Consider the following 14090-nt stretch of genomic DNA (forward strand, 5'->3'; position numbering starts at 1 on the left):
TTTTTGGTGAATCGATAAGGTGGTATCTCTCTCTTTTAATTTGTCAGCTTTCTGGGCAGTCTTTAAAGGTTTTAAATTTTCCCCAGAAAATTTTAAGTTATTGGACTAATAGTGACGAAGAGGTGGAGGCGATTCATCGTTTTTATATTATTATATTTGGCACGTCGAATAACATCATTATCACATCACAAGCCAATATACCAAACAAACAAACAAACAAAGATTGCACATTAATGGAAACAGTATCGTTTTGCATTAAATTAAACCGACATGGATGAAATAGAAAAAAATTCAAGAAAGTACTTTTCCAGAAATTTTTATTATCTAAATATATATTTTTTAATTTTTGTATTTATATATTTTTTATTTAAAACACTCGAACTTATATTATTTTAAAGACATTTTTTAATATAATTGAACAAACAAAAAGTTCAAAATTGTATTTAACTAGAAATTGTAAGTTTAGAAGTTTTTTTGAAATAATAAAATAGTTGAATTTTTAAAATAAAAAATATAAGAATTAAAATATATATTTTACCCAATTTCGTTCATTTAGGACACATATGGTGACGATGAAACTAGGGGTCAATTGCATCGCAAAGCTTCTTACGCACGCCACCCAAAAAGTCAAGGATTATGATGACAGTTAATATACATATATAAGTATGTGCATACATCTATCGTTCATGTTCTTTCTTGGATGTGAGTTCATTGCATGCGACACACAATCTTGGTATTAAATTATATTAATTAACTTGAAAGATAGTAATAATTAAGTTTTAATTAATAAATAAATGTACTTTATTTAAATTAGCGATTGATGATAAATGTATTGAATTTTATCATATTTTATTAATTAATAATTTTATTTAAAATTAAAAATAATACGTTTGATCTAAAAATTAATTATGGATTGCTGATCATCATGTATATATATATATGTATTGTGCTTGGAATCAATTTGAACAGAATCATTGATCTATTGTTGGTGGCATGGCATTTGTCTCCATCCCAAAATAGAAAAGAGAGAGACAGCTAGGTGTGGGGTGGGGAGAGGCTTAATTGGCTTCCGCAAAATTACTCGTACGTACGCCAATTTAGAAGGATCGTTAGGCCCCATCACGCACTATCCGCCGCTGTATCCTCCTGCCTTTGCACATGAGATGAGAGGGCTGGCTGGACCATGACCGTCGCTGATCGCCCCCCTCCATATTAAATTAAATATTAATATAATCACTCAAAAAAACCGGTTTCTTTTTAAATCAATTTTGACGGGACATGAGATTTTGGACCTAAAATTAATTTAATTATAAAATAAAACTAAAACTAATTTCAACTCATTTAAATTTAGATCTAATCGAGTTGGGTTTCATTATTTCTGTGCAAAATTTATATACTTTTATCAAAAGCTAAATATACTTAATATATAAATTCTAAGATCTTTTTTTTTTTTCTCAAAAAAAATAAGCAAAGATTCCAAAAACAAAATAGACGAGCACAAAAACGTATTAATAAACAATGAAATTTTGATATTGTACATCTACGAAAGTTGATAGGGTTAGGCAGATTCATAGGCTCCACTATAATTCAAACTTTCTTACATCAATCAGCTCTTAGAAATAGAATAAAATCAAATTAAGTTGAAAAAATCAAAACAAATGATCTAACCAAACCAACCGTGTCAATTGCGTTGATTTAGATGACCAGGAACAACAGTAACTCACGACACAGACTGATTTGCAGTAGATGTTGGGATTCATATATACAGAGGCTGGTGCATGGTCTTCATTCATTATTCAAACATTTTGTGCAAAAAGCATTTCCTCTTGCATCTCTCTTAGTTAACTGACTCAGATGCACTTCGATACATTACTATAAAACTAGATGTAAAGCCGTTTATCTCTCTCAGGTCTTTACCCCCTCCCCCCCCCCCCCCCCCCCCCCCCCAAAAAAAAAAAAAACCGTTATATTTTCGTTTCTTCTTCTTTGCAAGGCAAGGGTTTGACCCCCAAGGGTAACGTATGTGGGTTTGGCTAGTAGATGAATAATTAATATGATTTGGTATGAGTGAGCTATACGCATGCAATTGCACGACTGCGGCATCACTTGAGGAAGAACCACCCTGATTCAATAATTTAGCTGATTAATGAGACGGACGTTTAAGATTAATATATAATTAATTAGGCGGATTGACCAAGTTGATGATAACGTCTCTCTTCTAAGCTAAACTCTAAAGAGATTGAGAATAATTAAGAACATTTTGGGTGCCATGCACATGCTATTGTTAGAATGTGATCTCATTGTCATGTATCAAATGCATGCAAATCCCATAAACTTGACCCCATTTGTGTGCTCTCCAGATCCTTTTAGATTTGCAAATCGCAATTTAACTGGGAGAAAGTATGGAAAAGTAACTTATTTTTCAATATTTAATGAGATTTAGTAAATTGTTTTCAATATTTCTAATAAATTAAATATTTAATATTCATTTAAACAAAACTGTCATATTACTTGTTATTCTACTAAATTTATGAACTCTATAAATGTCCATGAGTTCTTTCCCTCCAAACGAAGCCTATTTATCCAATCATCGATTGAATGATTCAATGTTCACTAACCAAATCTGCATGCCGTTTGGCAAAATCTGACACGTGTGATGCTCAATCTCAAGTTCTCACAGCGCTGTCCCTGTTGATGTTTTCATATGCTATTTGTTCATATGCTGTTAGCTCTTAGGTTGATTGTAATCATTCTCGCCCGAATATTCTCAATCACCTGGACTACTTGAACGGGGTGCCTATAGAAAGAAAAAGAATAAGACACGAGTCAAAACCACCATAGCATACATACACAAAAATAAGAACATCAGAAGTGAAGCTAAACACATGCATGCACTACGGGTACCCCGCTCGCACAGCGGTCACATAATGAATAAATAAACACAGACTCCTGTACCGATATACACGAGAATCGAGAAAAAACTTGACACAGTACAAAATAATAAAATAAATCCTACTCAGACATTAGAGTTGATAGGGATTGATGGGACTACTTGTACACCATACCGACTCTGCCGCTAGACACTGATTTCCTTGCCACGGTCCATGCTGCCACTACCTGGAATGATGAAAAAACAAGGTGAGTCGAGAGACTCAGCTGTTAGATATGAGCCCTAAAGACCAGTTCCAGTGACACAAAGGGACTCGATCTTGTAATTCTTTAAATATTATTTAAATGGCAAGTTTATGTTTTTATTTAAATTGCAATATGGTTTAAATTATAAAACATATATCCATTAGTATAATAAGAAGTGGATACCATTCTTAAGTGTTAAGAATACGAGTTACGGATAATCCACAATTTGTTATACTATAAACATGTTCCTGGCCATAGAATTCCTATCATGGATGATAGCAACTCGTAAAGGCCAGCACATTGTCTTCCTCCTTGTTTCAGTATGAGATACTGAAAGATAAGGTTGGTGAGTCTCGTGCCATTCTGTATGAGCTATAGAAGGAAGATAAGTGGGTGCTCGTTACAAGAACGAGTTCACTGAACGGGACTGTTAACATTAAATCACATGGGTTATTTCTCACGGGTCAATGATTTAATGTTAGCTGCGATTTTACAACTAGTCCTTAGACCTGAGATGACATGGATATCTGTGTATTGGTGGATTAGGATATCAACGATATCATGTGGTTGTTCTAATCAAGGATAATCATACGTATCTATGTGCCTGATTCAGTGATACATGAGGTATGTGTGCATTAGACATGGAATCTATCACCTCGAGATTTATGAGGAGGATATCCTATGCGATCCAGTAATCACTTGACGATAAATCCTTGGCCGAGGTAATATGACGATGGAATTTGTTCCATACGGGTTGTGTCATAATTTGTCAAGATTGATTTTGGATTTGGTCATATGACAAGATTAAGAGATTCGACCTACTGACCATGATCTCATATCTTGTCGGGATATAGGATGATAGAAGGACCGTATTGTATGGTAACGTAGTAAAAGGTTCACAATACCCGCTTCACAATAAATTGGGTAATCATGATATATTGCTAGATGTCACTCATGGTTTACGAGAATTAATTGTTGATTATTCTTGTTGCCAATTTATTTGTGGACCCAGAAAGTCCCACCCAAAAAGAAATTACTTTCAAAGAGAAAATAAATAAATTAGTAATTTTATAATTACTAATTATAGTGCATTTATTTATTGGATAAATAAGAGTAATTAAATAATTATATTATGAATGTAATTATTTAATCATAGATTGGGTTGGGCCTTTTGCTAGTACATTAGGCTTGGCCCAATGGCACTATTGGATTCAAATAAATTCCATTGGATTGGGCTTGGTCCAATTGCATTAAATGGAATGGGCTTGAGAAGCCCAACCCATTTAATGAAGAATAGTTTTTAATTGGAACTATAAATAGCTCCAAACTCTTATTTTCTCTCATAAGTGTCTTCTTGATTCACTTGAATGTAGAGAGAATTTTGGAGAAGTGTTCTTGAATCCAAGAGGTAAGTTAGAAATTTTTGTGAAAAATTTCTTCTACTTATCTTCTCTCTTTGATATTCTTGAATAGAAGTGATTTCGGGTGGACCGACTCGGCATCCTACACTTGGAGGATTATACGGCGGGAAATCTAACGGTGAAATAAGATTTCATCAAAGAGGTATTTTTCGTTTATGCCTTCGTTTTATTAAACCATAATTTCTGAAAAACGGGATACCTCCAAATTAAATTTTAATTTCCGCTGCGCATATGATAAGATCTATGTAACTCAACAGTGGTATCAGAGCCATCGTTTTTCAGTTTTATGGTTTTATTCATGTGATTATTGGACATTGAATTGGTATTTTGAAAAATAAAACAATTTTGGATGAGATCCGAAGAAGAGTTGCATGCCGGCAGCGTTTTAAAACTGATTTAACACTGTTAGACAGTGCTGGAATCAGTTTTGGCGTAACTGGAAGTATCGAAATTTGTTTCGGGACGGACGGGCAGTACCGGGTGCATCCCGGGGGGCAACCAGCACGCTGGGTGCGTGCTGGGCGCGCCCCAGCGCGCCCAGACGCGAGCGTTGGGCGCGCTGGGCGCGCATGGGCGCGCCCAGATGCGCGCCCATGCGCGCAAGGCGCGGGGCTAGCCCGCGCCGCGCGGGCAGGTGCGCGGGCAGGGCCCGCGCACCAGCGCCGCGCGCTGGTGGGTGCGCGGGCCCCGCCCGCGCACCACCGCGCGGAATGCGCGCGCAGTGCGCGCACTATGCGCGCGCACTGTGCGCGCAGTGGGGGCTGGCCCCCCCCCCTCTGTCTGCCATTGGCAGATTTATTTATTTATTATTATTTTTAATTGTTTTAAATAAAAATAATAATAATAAAATAAATAATAATAATTGTTATTATTATTTGTTTTATTTAAAATAATTAAAATAATAATAAATAAAATAAATAATAATAATTGTTATTATTATTTCATTTATTTATTTGTTTTATTATTTAAAAATAAAAATAGAATAAATAATAATAATTGTTATTATTATTTGTTTTATTTAAAATAATAATGATAATGAATAAAATAAATAATAATAATTGTTATTATTATTTGTTTTATTTATTTGTTTTATTTAAAATAATAATAATAATGAATAAAATAAATAATAATAATTGTTATTATTATTTTATTTATTTATTTTATTATTTAAAAAAAATACCAATGTATAATTAGTTATACAATTGTCCAATAATCATATGATTGCTTATAATATGCTTTTAATTGTTAATAGCATGTTGTGGATGCCTTGTTGCATATCGGTAATGGTCATGGACTTAGGACACTACATGGATGATGTATGTGTGATGTGGATGTATGGATTATTTTATTTAACGGCCTGCGTGCCGAAGGTAGCCGTCTTTTTCATGACGGTTGTAAAATAATTATTTATTGTTTTAATTTTATTGTAAAAGTAGTTTATAGTAAATTGTAAAAGCAATGGATTCACATCAATCGAGGCACGGCTTGGAGTGAAGTCATTGATGGCAAAATAATCAAGGAAATGAAGACCCTATGTGAAAGGGTTATGCTTGTAATAGTTATAGGCGTTTCCTTATTTATTCACCCACGAATGCACCGCACAATTCCAATGGCTGGAATTGCGCTTAGAATGCATGATTGAGTCCATGACCATATCGACTAATTTTATGCAATGTTTATTTACATAGTTGATGTATGTTAAAACGTTGCATGTGAAAAGTGAGACCAATTAATTAAAAAATCTCCCATATTTATAAAATTAAATTGTAACCGGTTGGACCTTAAGAGTTAAGACAATCTAATCGGGGCTCTCCATCACGGTAGAAATTGGGGCTTTTTAATTTGTGTGTTGATCGGCTATGGATACATAGGGGTTGCACATTGATTAAAATACTTTGATTTCTATTTAAAACATTTGATGAGATGGGGATGCACAAATATCGTGACCCAAGAATCTATTATGTGAGGCAATCGATATTCAACTGTGCAGACTTGTCAGCGTGATGGTATGATTTAACTATGTTCAATTGCCAAGAAACTATTATGTGAGGTACATTGGACTGGGAGCCGAAACAAAATATTTGGGCCGTACATAAGATGTACTGGACAAGCGTTGTCCACTTATTGAATTTATTATTCCAAGAATCTATTATGTGAGGAGTAATAAAATTAATAAGAATCCAAATACCCACTAGAATTCATGCCAATGTGAATTTGTTTTTTTTCTTCAAATGGGAGTAAGGAATTTGAAAAACTCAGTGGGAGGTACTGTTTGATTTAAAGACCAAAATCAGATAGTTAAGAAAACAAGATATCTAATAATCTACTTATTTTCTGCAGATATATCAAATGGCTTCACTAAATGCACTTTCTAAATTTGTTGACGCAAACCGGCTAACTGGACCAAATTTCAACGACTGGCTTCTAAATTTGAAATTGATTACAAACTTAAAAAAAATCACATATATCTTGGAAACGCCTATCCCTGAGCCAACTGTTGAACATATTACTCAGGAGGAACAAGATACACTCAATAAGTGGCAAGATGATGATCTTGTTGCTAAGAGTTACATCTTGCTTACTATGAGTCAAGAGTTACAGCGGCAGCATAATAAGATGCCAAATGCGTATTCGATTATTGCTCGTTTACAAGAGTTGTATGGTGAGCGAAGTCGAAGTGCTAGATATGAGATATCTAAATCAATCTTTCGAGCAAAGATGTCTGCTGGAGGATCAGTTGGAGACCATGTTCTCAAAATGATCTCCTGGATGGATAAACTGAATGAATTAGATGCTCCAATGCATCAATATCTTCAAATAGATGCAATTCTTCAGTCTTTGCCAGATTCGTATGGGGGTTTTATTTCAAACTTCTATATGAACAAGATTGAGTGTACCCCGGCGGAACTTATGAATATGCTAATAACGGCCCAGGGTACCATGAAAACAGGCACTGTGATGGCTGTGTCCTCTACTAGTAAGACTAGAAAGGGGAAAGGTAAAAAGAAGGCCACCCAAGCAACTAAAGTGATTGAAAAGAAGAAGGGAAAAACTGTTGCCAAAGGAAAATGTTTCCATTGTGGCAAAGAGGGACATTGGAAAAGGAACTGTAAAGATTACCTTAGTTCCTTGAAGAAGGAAGCGACAGGTATGATGATAGTTCATGAGTATTTTTCCATTGCTTACTCTTCTACTTTATGGATTCTAGATTCTGGAGCGACAACTCATGTTTGTGCATCTATACAGGATCTGGAACAAAGTAGAAGGCTTGCAGATAATGAGATTGTGCTAAAGGTAGCAAATGGGGCAAGAGTTGCAGCCACAGCTATCGGCACTGTATCTTTAATTTTATCACATGAACATAGTTTAATTTTAAACAATTGTTTATGTGTACCTGGAGCTTTTAAGAACATTATTTCTATTCCTGTATTGGTGAAAGAAAATTATGAATTTTCTTTTAAGAATAATGTTTGTGAAATTTATTTTAGAAATAAATTGATTGCTACTGGTAATTTTGTCAATAGTCTTTACATTTTGAATGTGACTGTTGATAATAGTGAGCATCTGCATGTATCAAATAATAATAAGAGACCACGTGATAACCCAAATTCTAAAATTCTGTGGCATTACAGATTGGGTCATATAGGGGATGACAGAATCACTAAGTTGGAGAAAGATGGGCTTTTGGGTCCATTAGGTTCTGAACCATATCCAACTTGTGAATCTTGTATCCTTGGAAAGATGACCAAATTGCCTTTTACTGGGCAAGGTATAAGGGTCACAGAATTGTTAGGACTTATACATTCGGATGTGTGTGGGCCTATTAATGTAATAGCCCGAGGAGGTTATCAATACTTTATAACTTTTACAGATGATATGTCTAGATATGGATATGTTTATCTCATGAGACATAAATCTGAATCTTTTGAAATGTTCAAAGATTTTAAAGCTGAAGTAGAAAATCAAACTGGTAAAAAGATAAAGGCCTTACGATCAGATCGTGGAGGTGAGTATCTTAGTAACGAGTTTGAAGATTTTCTTAAAGTCTCAGGTATTATTTCACAACGGACCCCACCAGGAACGCCTCAACTGAATGGAGTTTCAGAAAGGAGGAATCGGACTTTATTAGATATGGTTCGAAGTATGTTAAGTTGTACAGACTTACCTTTGTTTCTATGGGGACACGCCCTTCTTACTGCAATATATATCTTAAACAGAGTTTCTTCCAAGTCAGTTCCTACAACACCACATGAGATATGGTTTGATAGGAAGCCTAGTCTTAAACATGTTAAGATTTGGGGATGTACAGCTTTTGTGAAAAAGCTTAAATCAGAGAAACTTGAGACACGATCTTTAAAGGGTAGTTTCGTGGGTTATCCTAAAGATACCTTAGGATATGAGTTCTATATTCCTGAACTGCAACAAGTAGTTGTAAGCAGGAATGCCATTTTTCTTGAAAAAGAGTTTATTCAAGAAAGAGGCAATGAAAGGAAAATAGAACTTGGTGAAGGGTTCACCGAGCCTGAAACTATGCCACGAGATGTCCAAGTACCAATTGAGGAGCCAGGGTCGAGTGTTGCACGTCCCATTAGAAGAAGTGAGAGGATACCCCATCAACCTGAGAGATATGGTTTTCTAAATGAACAAGAGTTGTTCTTTGTAGGAGATAATGATCACTCAGATGATCCTACCACTTACCAAGAGGCGATATCAGATATCGACTCGAAAAGATGGCTAGAAGCCATGAAATCTGAAATGGATTCCATGTATGAGAACCAAGTCTGGACTCTTGTAGATCCACCAGAAGGTATAGTACCTATTGGATGTAAATGGGTCTTCAAGAAGAAGATAGGTTCAGATGGAAAGGTAGAGACCTATAAAGCAAGACTTGTGGCAAAAGGTTATCGACAAAGACAAGGGATTGACTATGAAGAAACCTTTTCTCCAGTCGTCATGCTTAAATCCATTAGAATTTTACTAGCCATTGCTGCTCATTATGACTATGAGATTTGGCAAATGGATGTGAAAACAGCCTTCTTAAATGGTTATATAGATCAGGAAATCTATATGGAACAACCTGAAGGCTTCACACCTAAAGTTAACGCAGGGAAGGTATGCAAGCTTAAGAGATCCATTTATGGTCTTAAGCAAGCATCCAGAAGTTGGAACATTCGTTTTGATGATGAAGTCAAATCGTTTGGTTTCATACAAAACGTTGATGAACCCTGTGTTTATAAAAAGGCTAGTGGGAGTGCAATAGCATTTTTGGTCTTATATGTAGATGATATCTTACTCATTGGGAATGATGTAGGGTTGTTGTCAAAAATAAAGGTCTGGTTGTCAAGTAAGTTCTCCATGAAAGATTTGGGAGAAGCAGCCTATATTCTCGGTATACGGATCTATAGAGATAGAACCAAGAGATTGATAGGACTCTCCCAAAATAAGTACATAGAAAGAGTGTTGAAGAGGTTCAACATGGAAGATTCCAAAAGAGGACTGTTGCCCTTTAGACATGGAATCCACCTCTCTCGTGATATGTGCCCCAAGACACAAGAAGAGAGAGAACGCATGTCTAGGATTCCTTATGCTTCAGCAATAGGAAGCCTAATGTATGCAATGCTATGTACTAGGCCTGATATTGCTCATGCTGTAAGTGTTACAAGCAGATATCAGTCTAATCCAGGTGAGCAACACTGGATTGCCGTTAAGAATATCCTTAAATATTTGAAAAGAACTAAGGATTTGATCCTTACTTATGGTGAAGGAGAACTGAAAGTGGAGGGTTACACAGATTCTGATTTTCAATCAGATGTTGATGATAGAAAGTCTATCTCTGGATATGTGTTTACCTGCAACGGAGGAGTATTCAGTTGGAAGAGTTCCAAACAGGATACGACTGCCGATTCTACAACAGAAGCCGAGTATATTGCAGCATCGGATGCTGCAAAGGAAGCAGTCTGGGTCAAAAAGTTTGTGACAGAACTTGGAGTGGTTCCTTCTATAAAGTCTGCCGTCCCCTTGTTTTGCGACAACAATGGAGCCATAGCGCAAGCTAAGGAACCGAGGTCTCACCAGAAGTCCAAACATATTGAAAGACGCTTCCATCTCATTAGAGAGATCATTGGTAGAGGAGATGTCAATGTGCAGAGAATAGATACATCACAGAATGCAGCAGATCCACTGACTAAGGCCATGAACCAGAAGCAACTAGATTTTCATCTAGATAGGTGGGGTATGAGATACCACACTGAATGGTCTTAGTGCTAGTGGGAGATTGTTAGATATGAGCCCTAAAGACCAGTTCCAGTGACACAAAGGGACTCGATCTTGTAATTCTTTAAATATTATTTAAATGGCAAGTTTATGTTTTTATTTAAATTGCAATATGGTTTAAATTATAAAACATATATCCATTAGTATAATAAGAAGTGGATACCATTCTTAAGTGTTAAGAATACGAGTTACGGATAATCCACAATTTGTTATACTATAAACATGTTCCTGGCCATAGAATTCCTATCATGGATGATAGCAACTCGTAAAGGCCAGCACATTGTCTTCCTCCTTGTTTCAGTATGAGATACTGAAAGATAAGGTTGGTGAGTCTCGTGCCATTCTGTATGAGCTATAGAAGGAAGATAAGTGGGTGCTCGTTACAAGAACGAGTTCACTGAACGGGACTGTTAACATTAAATCACATGGGTTATTTCTCACGGGTCAATGATTTAATGTTAGCTGCGATTTTACAACTAGTCCTTAGACCTGAGATGACATGGATATCTGTGTATTGGTGGATTAGGATATCAACGATATCATGTGGTTGTTCTAATCAAGGATAATCATACGTATCTATGTGCCTGATTCAGTGATACATGAGGTATGTGTGCATTAGACATGGAATCTATCACCTCGAGATTTATGAGGAGGATATCCTATGCGATCCAGTAATCACTTGACGATAAATCCTTGGCCGAGGTAATATGACGATGGAATTTGTTCCATACGGGTTGTGTCATAATTTGTCAAGATTGATTTTGGATTTGGTCATATGACAAGATTAAGAGATTCGACCTACTGACCATGATCTCATATCTTGTCGGGATATAGGATGATAGAAGGACCGTATTGTATGGTAACGTAGTAAAAGGTTCACAATACCCGCTTCACAATAAATTGGGTAATCATGATATATTGCTAGATGTCACTCATGGTTTACGAGAATTAATTGTTGATTATTCTTGTTGCCAATTTATTTGTGGACCCAGAAAGTCCCACCCAAAAAGAAATTACTTTCAAAGAGAAAATAAATAAATTAGTAATTTTATAATTACTAATTATAGTGCATTTATTTATTGGATAAATAAGAGTAATTAAATAATTATATTATGAATGTAATTATTTAATCATAGATTGGGTTGGGCCTTTTGCTAGTACATTAGGCTTGGCCCAATGGCACTATTGGATTCAAATAAATTCCATTGGATTGGGCTTGGTCCAATTGCATTAAATGGAATGGGCTTGAGAAGCCCAACCCATTTAATGAAGAATAGTTTTTAATTGGAACTATAAATAGCTCCAAACTCTTATTTTCTCTCATAAGTGTCTTCTTGATTCACTTGAATGTAGAGAGAATTTTGGAGAAGTGTTCTTGAATCCAAGAGGTAAGTTAGAAATTTTTGTGAAAAATTTCTTCTACTTATCTTCTCTCTTTGATATTCTTGAATAGAAGTGATTTCGGGTGGACCGACTCGGCATCCTACACTTGGAGGATTATACGGCGGGAAATCTAACGGTGAAATAAGATTTCATCAAAGAGGTATTTTTCGTTTATGCCTTCGTTTTATTAAACCATAATTTCTGAAAAACGGGATACCTCCAAATTAAATTTTAATTTCCGCTGCGCATATGATAAGATCTATGTAACTCAACATCAGCAAGCATAAGAAAAGAAAGGCTAAAAGTTGCACAAAGCCAATAAACTTCTCCCAGAACACCAACCCCCAAATACACACAAACCATGAGACGCTACAACACAATAGTATAGCATAATAAAAGTACACACTGGTCCTTGGGGCCCACATAAGACACCTGGCACCCAAGTCTCATACCAACATGTCGCTGCCCTGGACGGTAACAAATACCTCCAGCATCCTGTGCGCGCCATCCCGGGTCGGTACTCCTGACTGCACTCTCACCCTGCAATTAAAACACAAAACAAAACACAATAAAAATTTTATATTTTATTTATTTATTTAGGCGAGAGGTTTATACTCGTCAGTGTACGAGTGCAGTTGTAGTTCAAATTTAAATTTATACTTTCTGGATAAGTCCAGGTCGTCCACTGAGAGATTTATTTATGGCAAAAGAAAAAAAAGAATGTCACACACACGCACACGCATTTAGATGGATTGATAACATGATTTTTTTAGATAACAAATACTAGAAAATAAAGCAAGACAGAAGTTGAAATAAATACTAAACGTGAGAATATGAAATTGGAAAGTACTTGAGTTAAGACAATTTCAGTGCCAACCCGTTGATTCCCAAATATTAGCATAAAAGATTAGCAACATTAATTTAATTTCAGATATGAGGATTTGTTATTAAATGCAATTAAAGATAATGATAGCTCTAGTTTAAGCAATCCCCATACATGATATGCGGGATTCTAATTTAAGAAACTACCATAAATTCAATTACAATTAATACACAAAACAACTAAATTAATCATCCGGGTTTGGGTATGATAGCGTTTCCAGTTCTAGTAACTCTCATGCGTGACATGAAAGCTCTAAGTTAGGCTTACGCTCCAATCCAAACCTAGTGATTTTTCAATAATCAAAACACACTCATATTGAAGTTTAAACCAATGTTACTCATTTAAAGCGTAGCTTTCTTTGGGAATCATTGGCGTTAGACACTGTCCTTGCCTTAACCCAAGATTAGATTTAGCTACTCATCTCTATTAAATTAATTGACAACAATTTAAATGACATAATTTAAATAACAGAATTTAAATGACAGGAATTAAAATAGAAGAAACTAACCGGCCATTTAGGCGGTAGATAATTAAAATACAAGAATTAAAATTGCAAGAATTTAAAGGCAAGAAACTAACCGTCCATTTAGGCGGTGAACAATTAAATGACAAGAATTAAAATTGCAGAAATTTAAAGGCACAAATTAACCGGCCATTTAGGCGGTGAATAATAAAGTAATAATAAATGACATAAGAATTTAAAAGAAGAAAGGAAGGAAGTAAGATCACAAGAGAGAATACTAAAGAAAAGGGGAAAGAACAAGAACAATTCTCAAAGAGAGAATTATAAGGAAACAACTAAACTTTGATTCAAGAATAATAATCACACTTACAAATGCAATCAAGTGATCTATTTATAGGCCACAAGATGCAATACAAACCACACAATTTCAATTATTCAACTAGACATAATTATATCTAATGGGCACTCACACACTTAAAGTTAAATGGATTTTAGCTATAATACACACCTAATATTAAATGGATTTTAGCTA

General features: G+C 35.4%; 1 long non-coding RNA gene across 1 annotated transcript; it reads right to left on the minus strand.

The window, feature by feature from the left end:
* Positions 1-2695: 2695 nt before the first annotated feature.
* Positions 2696-13150, minus strand: LOC127795810 (uncharacterized). Its single transcript, XR_008021866.1, has 3 exons — positions 12665-13150; positions 3066-3117; positions 2696-2797 (listed from the first exon to the last, which is right to left on the minus strand). It is a non-coding gene; the product is annotated as an uncharacterized LOC127795810 (long non-coding RNA).
* Positions 13151-14090: the final 940 nt, after the last annotated feature.

The sequence above is a fragment of the Diospyros lotus genome, chromosome 2 (assembly GCF_014633365.1).
Source record: "Diospyros lotus cultivar Yz01 chromosome 2, ASM1463336v1, whole genome shotgun sequence".
NCBI lineage: Eukaryota > Viridiplantae > Streptophyta > Magnoliopsida > Ericales > Ebenaceae > Diospyros > Diospyros lotus.